General features: G+C 40.8%; 1 protein-coding gene and 1 long non-coding RNA gene across 2 annotated transcripts in view; one reads left to right on the forward strand and one right to left on the reverse strand.

Moving 5' to 3' along the window:
* LOC124253740 (E3 ubiquitin-protein ligase MIB1-like) overlaps positions 1-25,975 on the forward strand; it is a 130,070-nt gene that overhangs the window by 36,057 nt on the left and 68,038 nt on the right.
* On the reverse strand, positions 13,830-17,058 carry LOC124253746. Its single transcript, XR_006892278.1, has 2 exons — positions 16,722-17,058; positions 13,830-14,239 (listed from the first exon to the last, which is right to left on the reverse strand). It is a non-coding gene; the product is annotated as an uncharacterized LOC124253746 (long non-coding RNA).

Genomic DNA, 25,975 nt, shown 5'->3' on the forward strand with positions numbered 1-25,975 from the left:
TTCCATACCCTGGCCTTCTTCACGGCAATTGCAATACAGAATACACTCCATCAATCCATTATGTTAATGAGAACCAGAGACCTATTATGGTGAAACACACAAACTTATAAGTGTGACGTCCGATGTCATTAGAAGGATGTATGATGAGAAACATGTCAGTACTGTGCAGAGACATTCCTGGAGATGTTTCCGTGGTCCTGGATGCTAGGTATGAAAGCTGCTGCACCAACACGTTCCAGATGTATCAACCTCCGTTACTATGGGATGTCAATGGCCTCATCATCTGATGATGATCGTGCAGCAGATGCATCTACACTCACGCACATGTGCACACATGCATGCACCGAAGATACTTGTGTTGTAAGAAACGAGGAGCTCGTCTGTTTTGTTGTGTATGCTCTGTTGCTACGCTGATGTGTCATGTCTCGTGTTACGAGTTTTCTTTTCAAGTGTTCTTGCCATCCCTATTTGATCATATTTTTTCAGACGATCTTTTTGAGAAATATCTTATTTTTCAGATATTTGATAGTGTGACATGAATTAGTGATTTGTTTGTATTGAATAACACGAATTAAGATGAAGATTTTAATCAATGACCGATTTTACGGCTGTGTAATGGAATTGTCTGTTAGTTTCTCATATAATTTATGTGATCAAGCCTTACATATAAGCACAAGATATGATGGTTTCAAGTTCTGTATTTGAGAGATAGACTGACAGATGGACACACATGAATAAAAGATAGAGAGACAGATAAATGGATAGATAGAGAGCACAGGGAAATGGGGACAAGTGGAGTGCCATGTTGGAAATTAAACTTGAACGAGAAGTAGTCCTCACCATATTCCTAATGCTTCAGAATCCGTAGATTCATGTTCTTAATGGGAAGGGCGGTGGGGTAGCCTAATGGTTAAAGCGTTGGCTCGTCACGCCGAAGACCCGGGTTCGAATCCCCACATGGGCACAATGTGTGAAGCCCATTTCTGGTGTCCCCCGCCGTGATGTTGCTGGAATATTGCTAAAAGCGGTGGATACATAAAATAACTGAAGTATATGGAGATGGTTCTATTTCAGGACATGAACTTGTCAACTTGCAGTCTTTCTTATCATTTCTCATATTACTTATCAAATGTAAATAACAAACACAAACATTTAAACTTTATTATATTTTTAAAATTAATGGAAAATGGCAAAATACCCAATTGAGTTTGAGTTTGAGTGAGGTGAGTAGAATTTATTTGGTTACTCAAAGAAAAATTAGGATACCCAGTTGAGATGAACACAAGCGAGTACATAACTCAATGACCCAAAATGTTATCTGTAGCTCTGTCGGGTGGTGGAGTAGCCAGGTCCGCTTGTCATGCCAAAGTTCTGGGATTGATTCCCACATGGGTTCAGGGAGTCAAGCCATTTCTTGTGTCCCCCGCTGGAATATTACCAAAAGCGGCGGCGTAAAACTATATTCATTCACTCTTCATTTCTTCTTTGTGTTTACTGGATGCCATTAATTAGCGTTCCTCAGGGCGGATAAACTTTCTTCTCTGATGTTTCTTTAGCTTTTGTTTGTCTCTCCATGTGTGGTGAATGTTTCAGGGCCACTTCATGCCCTTATATCAGGTCAAAGCATTGTGACTTCACAAGAATATTAAAAAAGTGGTGTTATTTCATGCAAATATAGCATGGGTCCTGGTACACGTTTCTCACTGCATGTGGTCAAATGTTGTATTTTGAAACAAGCGTGAGAAGTGTGTTTAGTTATAAGATCCTAAGTTAACTTTTGAAGGCAGGTCTTGTATTACCTTCGACCATCTGTGCTGGGTTAGGTCTGTACCTGGTGCATGTTTGGTGGTACCAGGCCTGCTGCCAGACTTGGTGCCATGTGTTCTGGCACTGCTGTGACCAGCCATGCACGATGCAGGAATGTACCCTCTGCCCATTATCTCCCCACACCCAACACAGAATATGGTTTCCATGGTGATTGGAATATCCATTTCTCACCGATAACCCAATGCGTTGTGATACACAGTTTCAGGAGATGGTCTAATGATGTGACTGAGGAAAGAAAACTTTGAAAAAGGAAAACTTTGTGTGTTAACGCCTTGTTTCAAGAATTTTGTCTCTTTTTTAAGGTTTTACCATTTCCTTAGAGTACAGGTTTAGAACAAACAAAAGTATGATGATTAGAAGTGAGGCATCTATCTTGAAAAGCCATTTCCTCGTAGTTTTTGTAGGTTCTCAAGTAACCTGACCTCTCTATCTCTTACAGGCAGGTATGTTAAGCACTTGGGGGTTGGGGGAGCTTCACGCTGGGATACAAGGGGGGTGTTGGAGGAGGTTGTACTGTAAGATGAAGGAATGGTCTCCAGGGTTGATATTTACTGATGATGGAAAAGGACTCCTGTTGGTGCCAAGTTAGGTGCATGGGAGGAATAGGTCACTGGGATGGAAGTGTAGGGAGGTTAATTTAAGATGGTTTGATTCTCGTTTCAATGTTTACCTTTTATTGTGGTGTATGTTTATTGCTGTAATGATGTGTTTACTCTCCAGCACCAGAGATCATTAAGTGGACATTAACACTGTGCTTGTCTTGTGTGTGATGCAGGGAAGTTCATGGGGAACCTACCAGGCCAATCTTGACCTCCAACAGCAACCTCTCACCCACTCCACTCTACATCCACACTCTGTCTACTAGACTAACGCTTAGTCTCTGAAAATATATATAATTGTGATAGTAACAAACAAACTCATTTAAATTGAAAAGAGCCCCAGGGAGACCACAGTTTCGGAGAAATCTGGGCTTGATTCATTTAGGGCTTTAGCATTGGAGAGAGGGACTGAGACAGACTACTAGTCTACACCAACATCCACTCATCAGCAACACCTCAACCAGTATGTTCAGGGCACCTGCTGTGTCTTCCATATTGACACACTGTGATCATTCAATCATGTCAGAACCCACATTGTGCACCCAATCTCCACACTTCCCATCCAACCTCCATCAAGCCCTACCACTATCCAGCACTACCACTACTCCATCACTACCAACATGCTACCCCTTCCACATAGCCCACTCAAAGCACTATCCCACTGTTACCACTATCCTACCCCTTTCACTACCCTTGCCCCTGCACATGGCCCACCCGTACCTCTGTCCCACCCTACCACCCACCCACCCCAATCCAACCCCCATTCCTGCAACATCATCCTAACCCATAAACCTCCCTGAGTTTGGACGTTCAACGCTCATATATGAGGGTGTCCCACCCCTACAACTTCCCTTGAACAAAGATGACCCACCTCTACTACCCCACACCCCGATGTAAGTGTACCATGGTGCCCTACCCCTACCTCCTCCAATGTGCTAGGGTATCCCCACCTCCCCAGCTCCCATGTTTGAGGGTGGAGAAGATGTTGCCACTGGTGAACCCTGTAACCTTGCCTGCCACCACAAAGGCTTGGATGTTAATCAATTGTGTCATGGTAGGCTTGTCTTCAGCCTCATCTGGGCCATCTGCTTCTGTGACCCGGGGTCATATTTCAGTCTACATCTCTCCCAATCAGCCTGACAGTTCCAGCAGCTCCTGTAGACAGTACCCCCCACCCTCTGTAGACAGTACCCCCCACCCTCACATAGATCTCCTCCCCGTGGAGTTGTGTAACATGCACAGCGTTGTGCTCAAGGTTATTTTGTAATCAGATTGATTTAAGTTTTCGAGAAATTATTATGGCAGATTGCCATTCCAATTAAAACAACTTACAAGAATATTAAGTTATTTACTGCTCGCATCTGTGTGTGAGGAGTGGAGGCCTTGTGTATTGTCCGCCCATATCCTGATCTTCAGTACCTCTTGTTACTTTCCACTCAAATTTTGATCCACTCAATTCCAATTTAGTGTTGGGAATTGGTTGAAATCTCACAATTGACGATTGTTTCCTTACCAACGAGCAATCATCAAAAAAATAATTGGTTACCGTCATTTTTCAGATTTACTATTCTGGTTGTTATTGCAGATAAGAATAACGAGATTTTCTGTTGTATTGTTTTATTTAGAAACTGCGCAAATTGCATTTGCAAACTTCCCATCCAATGTAAAATGATGCAACTTGCTACTGATGACTAATATATCATGAACATAAACTTCCTGGAGTCCTTAAGAAATATTTAGTCATGACTTGTCAGTAAGTTAAGTGAGTTTTCTAAGAATTAAACATGTTTTCAGGCGCAGACAGTTTCTAAGGGATATGTTCCATCGTCAAGTGTTTCAAACGCTAAAACAGTAGTTCGATTATGTTCGATTATGAGAAAATGTGATTGATTATTTGGTCTTTTGGTCACTGCAACCAATCTTCGATTATTTTAATTAATCGGAACACCACTATTCCAATTCCACCGCTTTCCCCACTCTGGGTATTACAGGAGTAAGGTTCTGTGTCCTGTGTACAAACATAATGCTAGTTGACACTGTGACTAGTGTGAGTGACACGGCAGGCACAATAGTATGTCGGGGATGTATGTCTGTCTTGAAATTCATGGCCTCATCACCTAAACCCACATTGGAACACATACTCTATGATCTCCTTCACTCGCTCATGGGGTTGGTTTCAAACAAGGGGAATTCCATCAAAATAGTTGGGTTAAGGTTTCACAATTATTTCATATTTCACTTTTTGTTGATTGTCTTGCAAGAGCTCCTATGTTCATTCTTATTACCCGTATATTCATGCTTTGGACTCCCATGTTCATGTTTGGCCCCTTTATGTTCATACTTTGGACTCCAATGTTCATGCTTTGGACTCCCATGTTCATGTTTGGCCCCCTTCACGTTCATACTTTGGACTCCAATGTTCATGCTTTGGACTCCCATGTTCATGTTTGGCCCCCTTCATGTTCATACTTTGGACTCCAATGTTCATGCTTTGGACTCCCATGTTCATGTTTGGCCCCCTTCATGTTCATACTTTGGACTCCAATGTTGACGATTTGGACTCCCATGTTCATGTTTGGCCCCCTTCATGTTCATACTTTGGACTCCAATGTTCATGCTTTGGACTCCAATGTTCGTGTTTGGGCCCCTTCATGTTCATGCTTTGGACTCCAATGTTCATGTTTGGCCCCCTTCACGTTCATACTTTGGACTCCAATGTTCATGCTTCGGACTCCCATGTTCATGTTTGGCCCCCTTCATTTTCATACTTTGGACTCCAATGTTCATGCTTTGGACTCCAATGTTCGTGTTTGGCCCCCTTCACGTTCATACTTTGGACTCCAATGTTCATGCTTCGGACTCCCATGTTCATGTTTGGCCCCCTTCATGTTCATACTTTGGACTCCAATGTTCATGCTTTGGACTCCAATGTTCATGTTTGGGCCCCTTCATGTTCATGCTTTGGACTCCAATGTTCATGTTTGGCCCCCTTCACGTTCATACTTTGGACTCCCATGTTCATGCCTGGGACTCCCATCCCCTGGAGGTATGTTGACCGTACTATCTAGTTGCTGAGTCCGACCACCCAGTCCATCATGTAGTCTCATGCAGCAGTCATAGGTCTCAGGGATCTCCATACAAGTCTGTGATTATGGCTTCGATTCCTTGTTCGTCCAATTATTTTTCTAGGTTTGTCAGCACCATAAGTTTCAGAAAAGTAGTAAATGTCTGAGACCTTCATCACTTGGTGCTCTCCTCCTACATTAGGAAGGAGCGGTAGGGTAGCCGTTTGGTTAAAGCGCTCGCTCGTCACGTTGAAGACCCGGGTTCGATTCCCCACATCGGTACAATGTGTGAAGCCCATTTCTGGTGTCCCGCGCCGTGATATTGCTGGAATATTGCTGGAACATTGCTGAAAGGGATGTAATACTACACTCACTCCTACATGTAGTCTGTCATACAGACCCTGAAGCAAATATATCCAAGAAAGCCCACGCAAGTCTAGAAAATGTGGCAAGTCTAGATTTCCTCAGCATCAGGAAAGTCTCAGGGCTCCTTTTCATTATATTATATTTTTTTCAACTATGAACTTTTTTCAGTAAAATACGTTCATTTCAGAGACTAGTTGTTAGTCTATCCTACATGAGGTTGCCATATAACAGGAATACTGTTTAAAGCATCAAAACTACACTCATTCATCACAGAGTTGGCTGGTGGAGGCCCACACTAAATGATCCCACCTCGCCCTGTGGCCTGTGTCTCTTCCACATCTAATGATGCACACACTTGGCTGTAGTTCAACATAGACCTACTACCACCAAACACTTGCCAAGAAGCTGCCAGATCTGTGACCGGTTGTAGGGAAAACCAGTTACAACAGGTGCTACAGCAGCCGGAACACATGGTCAGAATTACATCCCTTGGGTGTGTCAGGATCCAGTGATCAAGGGTTCAAATCCTGGTTTCATCCTGTTCTGGAGGTTTGGTTAACAGCATCCTACCCTTGCTTATGTTGTCAACTATGTCACTAGGAGTGAGTGAGTGAGTTGAGTTTTACACCGCACTCATCAATATTCCAACTATATGGTGGCGGTCATGTGACTACAGGAGCTGATCTAGCCGTGAAGTAGCTCATTCACTGATCATAATCACCAGTGACATTGTGGTGCAGTCATACCCTCTCAGCCTGAGGTTGGTAGGTTATGTCATTAAGGTGTAGGATGCTGTCTGCAGCTGGTTGTTCTGAAAGGGGGGCGGTGGGGTAGCCTAGTGGTTAAAGCGTTGGCTCGTCACGCCGAAGACCCGGGTTCGAATCCCCACATGGGCACAATGTGTGCAGCCCATTTCTGGTCTCCGCGGCGTAATGTTGCTGGAATATTGCTAAAAGCGGCGTAAAACCAAACTCAGTCAGTCAGTCAGTGTTCTGAAAGGCCTTAATTGACTGGAAAATTCTCCATCTTCAGTAGTGGATCGTCTCTTTAGGGCTGAACCAGTGTGAATTCTTACACCAACATTTTATAATAGCTGCTTGGAGACAATTAACCACCAACTAGATTCTCTTAGTCATGGTCTGCTTGTATTAGTGTGACTTAATATCAAGACATAAGGTGGATAATGCTCTAGGACTGATGACCTCTGTCATGGTCTGCTTGTATTAGTGTGACTTAATATTGAGACATAGAGTCGATAATGCTCTAGGACTGATGACGTCCAACTGATCTCTGTCATGGTCTGCTTGTATTAGTGTGACTTAATATCGAGACATAGTGGATAATGCTCTAGGACAGATGACCTCCAACTGATCTTCGTCATGGTCTGCTTGTATTAGTGTGACTTAATATCGAGACATAAAGTGGATAATGCTCTAGGACTGATGACCTCCAACTGATCTCTGTCATGGTCTGCTTGTATTAGTGTGACTTAATATCGAGACATAAAGTTGATAATGCTCTAGGACTGATGACCTCCAACTGATCTCTGTCATGGTCTGCTTGCATTGAGTGTGACTTAATATCGAGTGTGACATAAAGTAGATAATGCTCTAGGACTGATGACCTCCAACTGATCTCTGTCATGGTCTGCTTGTATTAGTGTGACTCAATATCGAGACATAGAGTTGATAATGCTCTAGGACTGATGACCTCCAACTGATCTCTGTCATGGTCTGCTTGTATTAGTGTGACTTAATATCGAGACATAAAGTGGATAATGCTCTAGGACTGATGACCTCCAACTGATCTCCGTCATGGTCTGCTTGTATTAGTGTGACTTAATATCGAGACATAGTGGATAATGCTCTAGGACTGATGACCTCCAACTGATCTCTGTCATGGTCTGCTTGTATTAGTGTGACTTAATATCGAGACATAGTGGATAATGCTCTAGGACTGATGACCACCAACTGATCTCCGTAATGGTCTGGCTGTTTTAATGTGACCTCTTACCCCACCTGGTTCCTGGTTTCTAGACTAGGCTACCACCTTCTGAGGATCTTGGTCCTAGTTTGGTGTGACTTTGCATCCAGACATTGAATAGATACTTGGTTTAGCTAAGGACTGATGAAACCAACTGAGCATCTGTCTGTCATAGTCTTGCAGTTTTAGTGTGACCTCTTACCCCAACATATAGTTGCTGGTTCTTGACAAGGACTGACTACTACGTACTGAGGACTCTCTGGCTGTAGGGGGCAGTAGGGTAGCCTAGTGGTTAAAGTGTTCGCTCATCATGCCGAAGACTCGGGTTCGATTCCCCACAATGGTACAATGTGTGAAGCCCATTTCTGGTGTACCCCGCCGTGATATTGCTGGAATATTGCGAAAAGCGGTGTAAAACCAAACTCACTCACTCTGGCTGTATTTTTGTGATGTCATTGCAGTACATGTTGTCACAATGATTACCGTTACCCTTGTTTCTGTGTTTACGACTGCTTCTTCATATGTCCAAGGGCCGGTGGTGTAGCTTAGTGGTTAAAGCGTTGTCTCGTCACGCCGAAGACCCGGGTTCGAATCCTCACATGGGTACAATGTGTGAAGCCCATTTCTGGTGTTCCCCGCCATGATGTTGCTGGAATATTGCTAAAAGCGGCGTAAAACCAAACTCACTCAGTCAGTCAGTCAGTCAGACAGACATATGTCCAACCTATCATGGAGCACGTACAGACTGGGAAATGTACAGCTGTTGATTTATCGCCATCAAGTTTGTGATAAGTCTGCTTTTAGATGGGAGGCATAACTCAATAAGGTGGCTATGATTGCTGCTAATCAATTCCTGACATTGTGTAACACCAGGGCATGAAACTCCCAAACAATTTCAGCCCGACCACAGGGCTGGTTAGATGTAAAACTTGCCAGGCGTGACCAAAACTTACCTGCCCACAACAAAAACTAATTTACTTATTTACTCTGTTTTTGTATGAGTGAATTGATAATGATTTATTATCCTGAATTAGGTGAACATGCAAATATTTGTTGATCAAAAGTATTAATGCTAATATTTTTAATTAAAAGACCTGGCCTCATGATCAGAAAGTTTTAATTGTGTTTTGAATTGACCTGAAAAATGGCAGCATATTTCATTTCTGATTTTCAATTCTGATTGGTTCATATACTGCCAGTTTATCATTGGATTGACCATGAGATGTTGAGTATAAGAAGTAAGTGGTGTGCATTTTGAAATTCTTCTGTATTGTAATCAGAGCAAGTACCCCAATATAACAGTATATATGTTCTAGTAGTGGTAAGTCAGTAGGTAGTATGATTCTTAATCTTAGACTAATGCTTAGTCTCTGAATATTATATACCGTATATGACCGTCTATAAGCCGAATTTTGAGGACCAAAAAAAGCAGTCTGTAGAAGGGGGTCGTCTTATCCATGGGTTACGCTTTCGTCAAACTTTTTTCCAGGGGTAAGAAAACAACATCGTATCACTTCGCGTGAACAAACAACAGAAGACGACTTTGTCAGTAGATACGTCAAATTTGCAATTAAACATCACTAGACAAGATTATTTACCTTTTAAGTTATAAGTTGTTTTTGCTGGGCATTGTATTATTTGCAGGGATTAAGATTACCGTCGCGTGATTTGTCTCGCATACACAAAGCCGAAATAGCAATCAGCTGTGCACACGCTTCCGCTGAACAAGTTCAAACATGCACAATAATATAACGGGACGAATTCTGACGCAGTCATCAATAAAATATAATACAGAATACCATTATTTAACCCAAAGAAATATATCCTAGCATTGTGTAATTTTAGTTACAGTTTTTGCTCTATAAATTAATTAAGATTACCGTGTGTATTTGAGCCGGAAATAGCAATAAGCTGTGCACACGTTCCCGGCGAACAAGTTCAAACATGCACAATAATATAACGGGATGAATTCTGACGCAGTCGTCAGTAAAATATAATACAGAATACTACTAATTAACCCAAAGAAATATATCCTAGCATTGTGTAATTTTATTTACAGTTTTTATGTAAAATATATATAATCAACACTAAGGTTATACGGACCCTCATGAAAGTGGTAAGCACATGGAATGGGGTAAAATACGGATGCCATTTAAATTCACACATTTTTACTGATGTTACTATAAACTAGCAGTCAATGGAAAACGAGACGGTAATCAGTTCGTGATTGTTGAATGGGGTAAAATAAGCAGGCTAGTTTGTTGCTACAATAAATATGATATTTAGAGAAGCAAAATATATTATGCATTTTCTGTCAACTACACTTCGTTTCGATCCGTGAGTAGTAGACACAATATATATGACGGTGAATTCTTTGAATAATGTGGACCAAAGTTATAATTATTGGTAACTGCCAGTTGTCTGTGGTCTGTGTTTGCCCGCGATTAGGACCCCATCGAGGGGGATCGACTTATGCACGAAACATACCATTTTGACACTGATTTTAAGGGTCAAGTTTGGGGGTCGTCTTATCCATGGGGTCGTCTTATAGACGGTCATATATGGTATATAATTTTGATAGTAACAAAAAATTCCATTTAAATTAAAAAGGAGCCCCAGTACGGTGAGAGATTCAGCACCCCAGGAAATCTTGGACTTGCGTCATGAAGGCTTTAGCATTGCAGAAAGAGCTTGGTGGAAGGGAAAATAATGTGGTTCGTGGACAGACTAAACAATTATGACCCTTGAGCCAGTAAATGGTAAGATTTAAGCCCGATAGGCAGTAATATTAAGAACACTAGTTTTGTGTCCATATGTTTTTTTCTGGCACAAAATGCACAAACACTGATACATTTACTTATGATGTTCTAATAAATATATATGTAAATAAGTTGAATACTGATTAGTTCCCGAAGCGGTGTTAAGCCTGACCTTATCGCGCACTTGAATAAAAATGAGTGAGTGAGTGAGTATGGTTTTTACGCCGCTTTTAGCAATATTCCAGCAATATCATGGCGGGGGACACCAGAAATGGGCTTCACAAATTGTGCCCATGTGGGGATTCGAACCCGTGACGAGCGGACGCTTTAACCACCAGGCTACCCTACTGCCCCCTTGAATAAAAATTGTCCACTTCTCAGATGTATTTAGTTTTGCGCTATTGCAATGTGTTGTGTAGTTGTTACATTAATGACTTAGAAGTTATCACTATTTATGTGTTGGATTATGATTAAATCTTTCTTGACTATTGATATAAAATATAAAGGATAAATCATTCTCGATTCAGCCACCCTCAAAATATTCGGGTCAGTGTTGGTCTTCAGTAACCCTTGCTTGTTGTAAGTCACGACAAGCAGGAATGGTCAAGCTAGATGACTCACTTGATTGAATTTCAGTGTTTGAATTGTGTATATCGATGCTCATGACATCAATCACTGGATTGTCTGGGCCAGACTAAATTATTTACAGACTGTATTTACTGTTGTTTTATGCAACTAACAAAACCAAAATTCACATGACCTACATGCACGCATTATTGACTTATGTACTCTTGAACTCTAAGAACTAAAACTGGCATAATACACAGGATTACAGAAGAGCTGTATTTTTAAAAATTGATCCATCTAGATACAGATACATGTATTTGGTTTTGAAACAACTGATTGAACTGTGGATGAATACTGTAAGTCTGTGGACTGCTCCATGTTACTTGGATGACAAGTTATTCTGTCGGGGCGGTGGGGTAGCCTAGTGGTTAAAGCGTTGTCTCGTCACGTTTAAAACCCGGGTTCGAATCCCCACATGGGTACAATGTGTCAAGCCCATTTCTGGTGTCCCCCGCCGTGATGTTGCTGGAATATTGCTAAAAGCGGAGTAAAACCAAAATCAGTCAGTTATTCTGTCAGCAATCATCATCTACGGTATACCCTGCTGTGCCATTGATAGTATCAACAGATGTACAACATGAAATATACCATTTCCATGTTTTGTCCAAGATGCACCTTGTCTGAACAGACATCAGTATCTTTTTGGAATATATTTGTAAAGTTGTCATCAGATAACAATCAGACGTCTCCCTAAATTTTCAAACACCTATCACATATGTAAAGCTTAATGAAAATATGTTGTAAGAAAATCCCTGATCTCATTCATAATGTATTTTGTAAGTGTCCAGTATTATAGTTGTGTTGGCAGCAAGCCGTCATGGGCAAGTTTTGATAAGGATATTCTTAGTTTCCAGAAAGGGAAAATATAACTGACTGCTTGTAAGTACTCTTGCGACCAACAGATATTTTAAGTAAACTATTTCCACACCCTAAAGCATCTCAAAGTGAATACCTTGTCAGTGGATCAGTGTGCAGACAATTTTCAGTTTCAGCTCCCTGAGATGTATACAACTTTCATCATCATTTGAAGTAAGAATGAACGCAAGTCCAAATCCCAGCAAGTTGTTCTCTCTCTGAGTTTAGTAACGCTGAAGGGGTCGTTGTTGGCACAGGTACTACAGATATGTACCCCAGGTACGTTCTGTATACAGACATGTACCCTAAACAAAGTCAAACTACAGAAACGTACCCGGTACCCTAAACGACGGACGAGTCCATATTCCGCGACCCAATACCGAAACCGTATGTAGTTATTCCCATTCAGCTGATTGCGAGTGGTGTACGTTGTGCACCGTTAAATATTCATTTTACTGTGTATGCTCTTATATAACGCAATCAAATGCATCTAATACAACAGTATGACAGTTCCGATCAAGAAAACTCCACAATACAGAATGGAATCTTCCTAGGGTACATTTCTGTATTCTGATTATGGCCAGGGTACATTTCTGTATACAGAAACATACCTATCTGTAGTACCCGTGCCGACAACGACCCTTTCAGCTTTAGTAACCATATGAAATGTCTCAGTATCCTTAGCAAGAGATGAGTAGTGGACATAAAAATATGAAGTAACTGAGGTTATAGTTAGACAGGGAGCATCATGTTGGCTCATCTGTTACCCCTCCTGTTGGTGTGCTGATAATAGTTTGGACAGTGACAAGGGAGGTAACTGACTACTAGGTGGCGCTGTGTCAGTGTTGACAGTGTGAGAGATAACAAGGATGAGGATGAAAAAGCACCAGATAATTGTGGATTGGAGATAGCTTCTGTTGATCAATGCTCCAGCCGATTACAGCTGTTAGGGAAATATTTCAACAAATGTCAGAGATATTTGGACAGTAAATTTACTTCATGGTGATAAATTGCCTGTACTGGTATGATCATGTTGCAGTTGATGGATTATCATGATTATATGTGTGTATTTTCCCACAACTCTGCAACAGGACACTCACCTTCAAGGGACACAAGTTTTAATAGTGGTCTGAGGTGTAGACGAACAATTTGTCAGTGAAATGGTTTCTTTAGTGCACCAAGCTACGGTGATATCAAATACGAATTTAACAAACTGATAGATATAGGAAAGTATCAGTATTTTGTTCTGTCCTCTTAATGTATATTTTCATCTTAATGCATATAATATAATAAACTATGGTTAACAAGGTAGAATTAGTGGTCCCTTAATGTTAAATTAACCCTAGTTTACTGTTATCGTAGAACCGCCTCCATGGTGTAGTGGTTAGAGCGTCTGCCCGGAGAGCGGAAGGTCGCGGGTTCGATCCCCGACCGCTTCATACCAAAAGATGTTAAAATATGGTACTTGTTGGTCTCTGCCTGGCGCTCGGCATTAATGGGTACAACAAGGACTGGTCGGCTCGGAGTCAGTATAATGTGTCTGAGTGGGGTATTCATGCTTCACTGCGGCATGGTATCTCAGTGGGCTAGTACTATAAACCAGCTTAAAGTCTGGGCTAGTACGAGGAGCCGCACATACACATACACACGCATGCACGTCGTTATATGAGCGAAATATTCTCAAGCACGACGTAAAACCCAGTTTCACCTCACCTCACTGTTATCGTAATTTATCTTTTGCAAGAGAAGTTTTCTGGACTTCCTTTCATCTGATCGAGACTGAAAAATGCTTTCGGTGAAAAATAACTAAAAAATTTAAAATCCACAATCATGGCACAGATGTATGTGGGGTGCTACATTTCCTTGTACACACTTTAGCATTCCGTAATCCTTGGGTCATAGATTTGCATCCCAGAATCACTTGATAATGATCATTTGGTGAGCTTAGCACCATTCTCAGACTCTTGAGGTTTTCAAAAGTGTTGAAATGTCTTTAACCTGTGGCTTTCCTTCCACATCAACCCTTTACGCCATTATGTAACTGAAATACTGTTCAGATCAGCGTAAGCCTTATTTCCTCTCTTCCAGATAATGTATTGTGAGACGACTGCTTGTGGTAGGGGTCGTTGTGTCACCTTGAGACGGTAGCCACCAGCCCCTGGAACATATGGCTCAGTGTTCAACAATGAAATTACAGTCTAATGTTCAGCAGAAATAATCAAAATAATTTATACAAAGTCCAATACATATATCTTATAATTGTTAATGTTTACTTAATACTGTATTGAATTAAACATAAGTGCCAACTTGCTACATTAAGTTACATAGTCATAAATACCTAATCGTATATCGTCTGATTATATGTGTTTGGGCAGCAGTGTTTATTTGTGTTATAAGGTGGGATGTTGCTATAAATAGGATACTATTAGTATGATGACTTGTGTTTATGTGTAGTTGTATTTTATAACACAGTGAGATGTTTTAGAGTTGTAAGAGTGCTTTTTAGGTATTGGAAATCCCATAATACAGGGGTATATTGTGTTGTTGTATCTCACAGACAAAAGTTATCATTACTGTCATTGATATTGATTGTTAAAGCGAAAATATGTTCAGTTTTGTTTGGAAATTGAGAATCAGAATGTTTGGTGTAGTTTATGAAAGAAATGCACTGTTCACATTATGAATGTTTGGTCATCTCTCAAATATAAAGAAAACAAAATCAGTACTTTAAATGTACTTTGGAAATGACAAGGATTGGAATTGATTTCTCATAGGTCATTCAAGTTTATTGAACATACCACTACTACCAAAAATGTCCGGCTGTAATACTAGATGAGAGCAAGGCAACTCTACACCATGTGTGGAGGAATTTGAAATGGGAAGCCGGTGTAATTTGATCCGATGCTAAGCTTGACATGATTTGGGAGGAAACCCATGTGCCATATTCTACACAGAGACAGATAGGGTCCCCCCTACCCCCTGGTCCCCCTTCTTCCAGCTGGTTTTACTAGAGGTACTATTTATAACACTTTCACCTTTCATGGGCCTACTCTGTGTGCTCAGCCTAGAACGCACACCTTGAAGAAGCATCGCAACCATGGCAACCAAACCTGGAACCATCTTATACTTTCTGTAATTTGTTAACTTTTCATTTAATTGCTGATTTTTCTTTCATTTAATTTGTGAGCTAAATTTACATGTTTCTGAAATTATTTAAATATGCATATGATTTACTTGTTTGGAAAATTGATGATAGCTTTGATGTTCATTTGACGATCCAGATGGTGATGATGATGATGATGATGATGATAGCTCTAAATACTGTTCTGTTCAGGATGAAATTGTCAAACCGCATTTACCGAGACCATGATATCATCAATGGCTTCACACAGCTTTGTAATATATTCTACTGTGAGACAGGAGGGGAGGATGAAATTTTCCTTTAAATATGACATGTGTCACTGTATATTCAGTTCTAGTCTATTTCTTAGATAAGCCAGTTATCTACATAGAATATAATAACAAAATTGATGAAAACAAAAATGCTGTAGTTCCACTTACCATGTGCACTCACAGAACTCTCAGTGGGAACCTAGACGTTGATTCAAGGTCATAGAAATTCATCTCCATAAATGACAGATAGGTTTGTCAACAGTTTTTCCAATATTCTTTTTATAGCTGTATCAAGGGAGATAATTCAGACATCACTGCAAACAGTTTAAAAACTGATGCTTGTATTAATGCTACATTACATGTGTAGTGATATATTTTTGGATCTTTAAAGGTATGTCAATTGTATTTGTTTTAAATTGATACAGATTGGCATGGTTGATGATACTGCAGTTTGGGTTGAGAACATTTGTTATCAATGATGCACTAGACAGCTAGCATAGAGAATATGGTAAGATTTGAAGGTTATCTTATCACAGGAGACGAAATATGTCTCCCGTTTCCCTCTCACTCACTCTTCACAGCCCCATGTGTTAGTTAAATCAGCATGCCAAACAGCTACCGCTGACCCATCACCATGGCGACAAGGTCAGCTATGTGGGTGACGCCATCTGTTGATAAGATTGCTAACTACAGCTGGTTGAAGGGGACCAAATGCCGAAGCTCTGCTACAATTTGGCCCGATTTCAACCAGCTACAGAAAAGCAAATTGGTTCAAGTCTTGAATAATTCACCTAAAATTTTATTAAATTGTAGCTGGTAATCAGGATCAAACACAATTCCCAAATTCAAAAAAGCAATGGTTTAGGAAGGATGGTTGGTTCCCTTCATTCAACCAGTGGGGAGAGAAAAGTCAGGCAGACAGGCAGCTTGGCCCCCCTGGTTGGGCAGCAAGCCATGTTAGGGGTTAGCAGGGGTCGATGGGAGCCCATTAGACCACGTTTCACTGTTTATTAGGGAAAGTTTTAATTTGACAACAGTTCCACACAAAGCAATTGGAGTTAGTTGAGGTAGAGTTGAGACGACCACTTGGCATCAACGGACGCAGAGACGGGTGGGGTGGATGGATGGGTGGACACACGGCTGTCGGTGGGTGGGTGGATGGATGGCACTCAGGATGGGGACACACTGCAACACTATGCCAGCAAATCACAAACCATGCATCACAGTAGAGGCACACGACAACTTACGGTTGTGGGTCGAACCAGTGTGGACACCCGGCTAACTGGCCAACATCCGCCATGTCGGCTGCTGTAAACAGCAGCGAACACACCACCATAGAACCACATCATCATCCACGATAGCAGCATTAGACAGCGCCAGGCCGCGTGCTGGCTGCTTTCAAGTAGTTACATTGTTATCCATTACAGTCTCGTATTTAAACAATCCGTATTGTGGTGTGTGCATGTTTCTATGAGATGCTAGTCGTACTGCGCAGACGGAGAGACAGAGGTATATTGACATGAAGCCTGCATGCTGAAGGGGTACTAGCATTTTATACAGGAGAGAAAGAGATGTATATGGGTATTCCAGCTATCTCCTGTGAGGGAAGAATTCAAGCCATGTGGGGTGCAAAAAGACAACTTTCTGGCATGAGGTGCAATGGCTGGCTCGCTCAGCTGGGGATGTGACGTAATTTTGGCACTGAATTCCATGACCTGTATTATTAGCATTATAGGACCATCCTCCCTCTCCTCACTGACCCTTAACCCCTGGCTGTGTAGCCATTTTAAGAGCGCTCCCCCCTCTGTCCGGTATAGCTTACTGATAGAGTGCAAGCGCACATGGTCCCGACAAATTGACTCAAGTTACCAGAAGCTAGTTCTGTGCTTTGCCTCTGAGTAGCTTATAAGGAAGCTCGCACACATTCTGCCCTCCTCCCCATCTGCTTATAAGGCATCCCTTCATCCTCCCTTCCCACCCTCCCAACATGTGCAGCGGCTTGTCACCCTCCTGGTCACATGACCCACAAGCCATGGAGGGCGGAGCAGACGGCTGACTGACATTAATGGCGGCCATTTTGTTTTCCTCTTCCTTGGAAGATTGCATTCCAGCTAAGGTTAGGGATGACAGAATTTACAAAGTCACTTACCCTGCTTATTTCCAGTGAGGTTGTCCTGAGAAACCTTATTTTAAAATATATTTATTTTTAGTAGCTGGGTAATGTTGAAAGATTTGGCTCGAGTTTAGTGTTTATATATTTATATATTCCTCTTGAAATGATGGCTTGGGCATGTAGGGATGGAGATAGATAAAAGATATAAATAGGCGGGTTGTAGATGTATTTTCCAGAAGTTTGGGGTCACAGGAAGCATAGAGTTTCCTATATCATGTAGCAGGATATACAAGGGATAGCACACACTCCATGCAGGGAAAAGTCATGGAGGATACAGATCGTCTTCCAGTTGTACGCCTCATATTTGTACTCAGAGATATAATCTTCTACAGCCTCAGAGAATCTAGAAGAATGTCAAGTCAGTTTATGAAGTTCTAATTTCCGCTTTGAAATCGGGCCGATTTGATTACATTTTCAGCATGAATCACTGTAAAAATTATGTCCATTCCCCTCACTCTGAAGTTTTTGTGCTCGAACTGAGGGACAAATAATTAGGTACATCGGAAATAGCTTACTTGTCTCATATCAGAATCTATTTTTCTTACTCAAAACATTTTTGTTAAAGTTTTCTTCAGTTGATGTTTGGCCTAGTCATCAGTTTTTATGATTCTCACTGAATGTAAAGTTCTAATGCTAGATCATAGATAGAATCCTTCAGCCGATCTGATTTCAAATCTTTGAACTTTCAAAGTGGGTTACTTTGTGTTGTTTCCATGGAAACCAATAAGGAATTATAGCAATGGTTCAATATGCTGGATGTTGAAATGCTTACTATTTGGTAAAGTGGCATGTAGTTTTTATTGTCTAGTATAAACTGTGAATATTTGGTAGGAATTCTCTTCCTAGCATTTGGAATATGTTTATACCTGTTCATATATATGTTATCTCCACATTGCTTCAGTATATATAGCAGTGTCTTTAGCTGAACAACAGATGTCAGTTTCTTGTTACCCGTTTTTGTATTAAAGTGATGTCTTATCAGTTGCCTTTCCAAATTAATAAAAATGGTGCCAGTGTTAGGCAGCCATGGCCGATTCCAGTAGACAGCTGTTGGTAACAACTGAACACCCCAGCTTCAATGATCCAAACCTTGCAATCTTGATCCACCTAGTCCAAGACCTAGCAGGTAGTCTGCCCAACATTGTCAGTAAAAATTCTGAAATTTATATTTTATTTTTCTAAGTCCATGCTCTCACTGTTGCAATTGATGCAATGGCTTTGCAGAGATTACCTATATAATTTTAACAAATAATTGGGCAAGTATAAAGGAAGAGACTTTGTTACTTAGCTATACCATTAATACAATGTTAATATACCTTTTATTTTAGAACTTTTAGATATGACAGTTTTGAATAAAACAACTATTTTCAAGTAAACAGGCGAATGTACATGGTTTTGAATGACATATAATAAATTCCTCTTGATTGTCAATGACCTCCGTCTCTCGGTTCCTTCTCTCACATCCCTTCATCACCAACTGACTTACGCTCAGCTTTCGATAGGCACCTTGAGATATGCCCTTTTGTAGTGGAACTCCGAGGACAGCAAATTCTTGAAATGTACTCTTATATTTTCTTCAACTTGAAATGAACCTTTAATTATGCCAGTTTCCAGGCAACACCTGGCACAAGAGACATGTATAATCAGTGAGGATAATACCAAAAGTTGTGAACTATATAGATGATGTTTAGTTTTTGTGGTCAGTTAACATGTTTATCTCGTCGAGTGATAACACTGATATTTTCCAGCATGGGATTTTGCAAGGAAGGACAGTGTTGTTGTTGTTTTGTTTTTCTTACTGACCTTCACGATCTACAGACTGAAACTAGTTCTGGCATCAAGTGTTTGCTTTTTCACTCAAGTGAGATATGAATTTATTAGTTGGTTTTTCATATAGAGACTGTATTTCATCTTGAAACAAATGATCATTGGGAATCAGTTGCCGTCTGCCACATAGCCAGTAAGATCTACAGAAGACGATTCTATGAGATAGGTTTGGACTCATGGATTTGAACCATTTGCCACAGACTGCTTTTGTAACCTTTGTCAATCAAAACCAATATTATGTACATTTATTCATCCAAACTTTTCCACAAGTCTGGTGGCAAGTCTAACGTGCTGATTTCCAAGAAGGTCTTAATGAAGCACCCACGTTTTCTAATTTATCAGAATTCCTCAACCATCTAGCCAGCTGTGATAAGTGTGAAGTGATTGGCCAAGACCGCTGAGGCTAACTGCCCAGCTTTACTTTGATAAGGATGGAGTCAGTCTGTACACAGGCGTGTTGAGATGTTTCACAGTCTAGCGGAAAACATCTATTGTGGAGCGCCTTTCTGACGTTTGACATAGCTCATGCTATTGGTGACTGAATCAGATGGAGATTTGAATTTATCTGACATATAATCCTAAAAAGCTCTGAAATTTTTCATGAAAAATGTCTTCTTTAAGTTCCAGTGTACCAAAAGTAATTGTTGCTTTGACCTTGACCTTGACCTTAATACCATGTAGAACTAGCTTGCCATTCATTGAATATGAAATGAGGATGCAGAGTATATTTTCCGGTACATGGATTTGTTAATTAAGATCAGACCTAACCTTCATGTATGTTCATTAGTAAACTGCTCAGTTGCATCCTGTGGGTTTATGATAAGAGATAATTTGTTGATGATATTGCTGGTTGTGTGTGTGTGATGTCTTAGATGGAGGGAGATAATTCCAGGGAACACTATACACCCATGGTTTCCTGAAGTGCAGTCTCACTATGCCCAGATGCCGCTCTCACTCACACATCTGGGACACTCACCAACATCCCTGACCATTCTGGTCTCAGGCAGGGAACCCTGCTGTTTTCACAGTAGCATTCATTCAGACATGAAAACCCTTCCCCATCCAGCGCAGCCCAGAACAGGGTCTCCTTCCCTAACTCTTCACCCCCAACCCCACTGCATCCGCCCTAGTCTGTCTCACAGTCCATGAACCACATTATTTCCTCTCCAGCACAGCCCTCCCTGTAGTCTGTCTTACAGTCCCTGAACCACATTATTTTCCCCACTGCCAAGCCCTCTCTGCAGTGCTAAAGCCCTAAATAAAGCAAGTCTAGATTTCCTCAGGTTCTGAATCTCTGGGCTCCCTGGGGCTCCTTTTCAATTTAAATGGGCTTGTTTGTTACTATCAAAATTATATATATTTAGAGACTAAGCATTAGTCTACCCTCCCTGCAATGCTAAAACCCTAAATGAAGCAAGTCTACTCCCATCTCACTGGGGCTGCTTTTCAATTTAAATGGGCTTGTTTGTTACTATCAAAATTATACATATTCAGAGACTAAGCATTAGTCTACATCTGTCCCAGTCAACCCCATCTGTAGCAGGGCAACCCTTTCCCTGTCCCCTACCATTCATAGTGGGGCAGGGTCCCCTTGCCAAACCCATCTCCCCTGCCTACCAACACTGTGTAGAACAGGGTCCCTTTCCCCAGCCCAGCAAGAAGAGAACCTCTGCCCCCTGTATCCCCAAATTAGGCTTGAAACATTATCTGGTGCTGAGGTTGGAATAAATGCTCTAGTAGGTACTGATAAGATTAACAGAAGCAGAAGCACATATTCCACGTCAGTTACCTCTAATTTTCATGGACTGTGCAAAACCATAGAACAATTTGAAACCAAACAACATTTCAAGTGGTAAAGCTCAAAGTTATTTAAATAGATCTCATCCCGTGATGCACAGATTATTTTTTGGTCGCTGCATGATGATAGATAGATTCACAGATAAATATTGCACTGGACAAATGATCCTTACATAAATACCTGGCTTAAAACAGTTTTTCTCAGAAAAGTAACTAAATATCATTTGGCTGTAAAATTTAAGGCCAAAGTAAATATTTTTACATGTTTTCAAAACAAAAGGCAACTTTGTTTGCATGCTTGAGTCTGTGTGTGATACAGAGACAAGATAGATGTTCTCAGACTCCAGCCATCCTCCATGGGAAGCTGGCTGTGGGATGAGGCTATGTTGTAATGATGCTGAGCCATCACCTGGGCTTGTCATTACAGCTGACTGGTTCAGGCTGGGGAATGTTCAGATTGAATAAGACTTCTTGCTGATGAGCCGGGAAGCAATCAGCACCATTAGGAGCCATTAGTGACTTAGCACACACCACCCAATAGCTATCCCCCTCCCCACCCCGAAGCCATCACCCCTCCATGATCCCTGTCCGTCCAGGTGGTGGACATTAGCCCACTTTCTTCTGGATGTCCATGTGTTCTAGCCATCAATTTGAGTGTCATGTTAGAAGCTGGAAGTCAGATAGAACAAGTATACAGTGGACTCTGTCAATACCGGCCTCTGTAAACACCGGCACTCTGTCTACATCGGCACAAAGTTTCAGTCCCGGCAGAAATGCACGTTATTATCATTTAGAAACTTCTGTAAACATCGGCATCTGTCTATTCAGGATATCGGCATTGTTTTTCAGTCCCAACGAACAAGTTGTTATGAAAACCAATCTGTAAAAACCGGCACATGAAAGACGGCGTAACCCTTTGATGCAATTAGGTCCAAATGATGTAACAACACAATTCGCTGTGACTCCCGAGATTATTCAGAAACGGGAAGTGTTAATCAGTATCTTGTTAATCAGTGAGTGGTACGTAACACTTACCCTGAGTAATTAATACATGTAGTGGGCAGTTTGACTGTATAAACAAGCAAGTGTTTACATTTTGTTGATTCGCTGGTATTGACTCGAGATTATTCAGAAACGGAAGTGTCAATCAGTTTCTTGTTAATTAGTGAGTGGCACGTGTCACTTACATAGAGGCGAATCGTTTGATGGCGGGTATCGTTCGAAAGCTCTGAACATCAACAATATCACTGTACTCTTGCCGAGAGTATTTTCACATTTGTAAGAAGCGATTTTATTGGATAAAGATTGGTTTCTAACGACGCTTTTTCACTACACTCTGCTTATAAGGCTCGTGATTGGTCAAAATCAGACACGTGACCTAAGCAGCCAATCATATTATGGAAATGGATACCGTCCTCGCAAACGAAAAATTATGGAACATATTGGACATATCGTGCTAGGTTACGGCCTATGACATAAATGCTTCAAGCATATATTTTCACATTAAGCATCGTGTCCGGGCGTCAAGACGGAGGCGGTGAAAGCCGAGATGTAACTTGTCAGTGACTTGACTTACATTGCATGATCGCACAAAAGTATGGAAATAGTAATTTTATATGTACGTTTGACAACTTTTATGAATGTTATTGTTGATTTCAATTTATTTAATGATTTCCTCGATGTTTGAAACATCGTTACTTTGCTCTTTGACAATGCTATTGTAGACCTGCTGCCGAAGCATAAACAAGAATCGTTGTTTTCAATAACATTGCGAAAAATAGTTTATAATTTTAATTAGCGCAGGCGTCATAAGCGGACCTAGCTAAACCGGCACTCTGTCAAAACCGGCATTTTTATTTGGTCCCGACTGATGCCGGTATTGACAGAGTACACTGTATATGGAATTTACTACACTCTCAAAAAAAAAACAATTCCTAATAATTTTCACGAACAGAAGTCTTGAATTAATTTCCAAAATATGTCACCATCTTTACAACTTTAAATGAATTCAATATCTTACCATAGTCTCCTCATATATTATTTCCATGTCATTTTACCACATGATTTCTAAAAATTGTTATAATGTACATCATTTATGTGTGAAATGTATCTATATTTCTTGTACCTACTGTGTAAATATTTGTAGCTTATAGAATATTGCCACTGTTTCTTCATGGAATGCTATGCAATAAATATCTTATCTTATCTTAATATGGATGACAACTTCTTTTATTCTAGAACACGACGTTTCGATACAGGTACTTGTATCTTTTTCAATACAAGAACCTGTATCGAAACATCGTGCTCTAGATTAAAGAAGTTGTCATCCATATATACTTGTTCTACCAAATCCTTCCCCAGCGATTTGATGCAATCTGTTGAGCCAAAGGTGTAATTTCTGACGTATTGCTGTATTGTGAATTATTCAAATTTTAAGAGATCAGTTATATCGGCTAGGAAGCTAAATCACAGTATGTGTTCAAATGGATGCAAGTCATGCCTAAATATTCTGTGCTTTCCAGCGATGTTTGTCTGCATAGGATGTCTGGAGACTCCACCTTTGGACAAAATACCTGAGATGCAGTGAAATGAACTGAAAGTACCTCAAATGATGGTTTCATTAAGAACAGAATAAATTGTTTTTGAATTCCTTATAGCATAAGTTATACCATATGTGTAATATATACTTGGTGAGTGCATCAGATGCAAGTGTTCCTATATTTATTTGAGTGAGTTACTATTTATACTCAAATAAGAAGTATTTCAGTCTGTTGTGACTAAAACAAGTAATTTCTTACTGCATTTTTTAATATAAAACCTGTCGTAAAAAAGGACAATAAGAGAACAAAAGTATCACAGATATTGTTTAAAACTAGTATGTAAGCATTAAGGTTTGACTGTTCATAACATCATAAGCAGAAAGGGCTATACTATAATATCACCTGCAGTCAGCGTTAGGCCACCACACTAGCTACCATGGTGACTTTATCCCTTGGAAACTGAATACACATGGGATGTGGAAGATGCTGAATGTTATATTACAATCATTTGCTTTGTGCATGTACCGAGTGCTCGGCCATGTTGGTAAACCTGTTCCACATCTGGTCTCCGATCATCCACATGGAGGAAGGATTCTGTGTAGAGAGTTTTCTATATATATCGTCTCACCTCACCGCCATTAGCGTAGTTTGTCTCTAGTACCTGCTAGGTGTATTTTCACATTCTTGGAGGGAAGCTGATGATGCTGAGAGAAGAGATAATGGAGCACTCTCAGTCGTCATGGCGTCGTGCATGGGAATTTATTGAGATTGCACTGATAGGTTCGGCTCTACATTTGTTGTGGTTAGTGACAGGGGACTGTTAGATGACTGTTAGATGACTCAAGGGTGTTTTTATCTCGCCCATCATGAGAAATAGCTGTGTCATCGCTGATGCTGCTTTGAGCAGTGATCGCTTAATCATTGTTTTTAATTGACGTTATTTTATGTACTCATCTTGATTGAAACATCATCCAGCATAAGGTTGGACAGGGTGGTTAGGTTTGATCATCCTGTATTGGGTTGAACAGGGCAGTTAGGTTTGATTGTCCTGGATTGGGTTGAACAGGGTGGTTACGTTTGATTGTCCTGGATTGGGTTGAACATGGTGGTTACATTTGATCATCCTGGGTTGGGTTGAACAGGGCAGTTAGTTTGATTGTCCTGGATTGGGTTGAACAGGGCAGTTAGGTTTGATCATCCTGTATTGGGTTGAACAGGGCTGTTAGGTTTGATCATCCTGTATTGGGTTGAACAGGGCGATTAGGTTTGATTGTCCTGGATTGGGTTGAACAGGGCAGTTAGGTTTGATTGTCCTGGATTGGGTTGAACAGGGCAGTTAGGTTTGATTGTCCTGGATTGGGTTGAACAGGGCAGTTAGGTTTGATTGTCCTGGATTGGGTTGAACAGGGCAGTTAGGTTTGATTGTCCTGGAATGGGTTGAACAGGGCAGTTAGGTTTGATTGTCCTGGATTGGGTTGAACAGGGCGGTTAGGTTTGATTGTCCTGGATTGGGTTGAACAGGGCAGTTAGGTTTGATTGTCCTGGATTGGGTTGAACAGGGCAGTTAGGTTTGATTGTCCTGGATTGGGTTGAACAGGGCAGTTAGGTTTGATTGTCCTGTATTGGGTCGAACAGGGTGGTTAGGTTTGATCATCCAGTATTAGGCTGAGCCATGTGGTTAGGTATGATCATCCAGTATTGAGCTGAACAGGGTGTTTAGGTATGATCATCCAGTATTGGGCTGAACCATGTCGTTAGGTTTGATCATTCAGTATTGGGCTGAATAGGGTGGTTAGGTTTGATCGTCCTGTGTTGGGTTGAACAGGGTGGTTAAGTTTGATCATCCAGCATATAATTGAAAAGAGTGGTTAGGATTGATCATCCAGTATTGGGTTGAACAGTGTGATTAGGTTTGATTATCCGACATTTGGTTGAGCAAGGTGGTCATCTTGATCATCAGGCATTGGCTTCAATCAGAATAGATATGTTTTATCATTCATTATTATTATGAGCTGGGAGGGGTAGGATTGATCATCCAGTTTTAGGTTGAACAAGGCAACTAGGTTTGATCATCAACTAATGGGTCTCACAGGGCTATGATATCTCTAACAAGCGGTCAAAGCATTGTGATCCAAACTGAAATATGGAACATGGTGACTGTTGG

Source organism: Haliotis rubra, unplaced genomic scaffold (genome assembly GCF_003918875.1).
Source record: "Haliotis rubra isolate DU_JTF1 unplaced genomic scaffold, ASM391887v1 Scf55, whole genome shotgun sequence".
In the NCBI taxonomy this organism is placed as follows: domain Eukaryota; kingdom Metazoa; phylum Mollusca; class Gastropoda; order Lepetellida; family Haliotidae; genus Haliotis; species Haliotis rubra.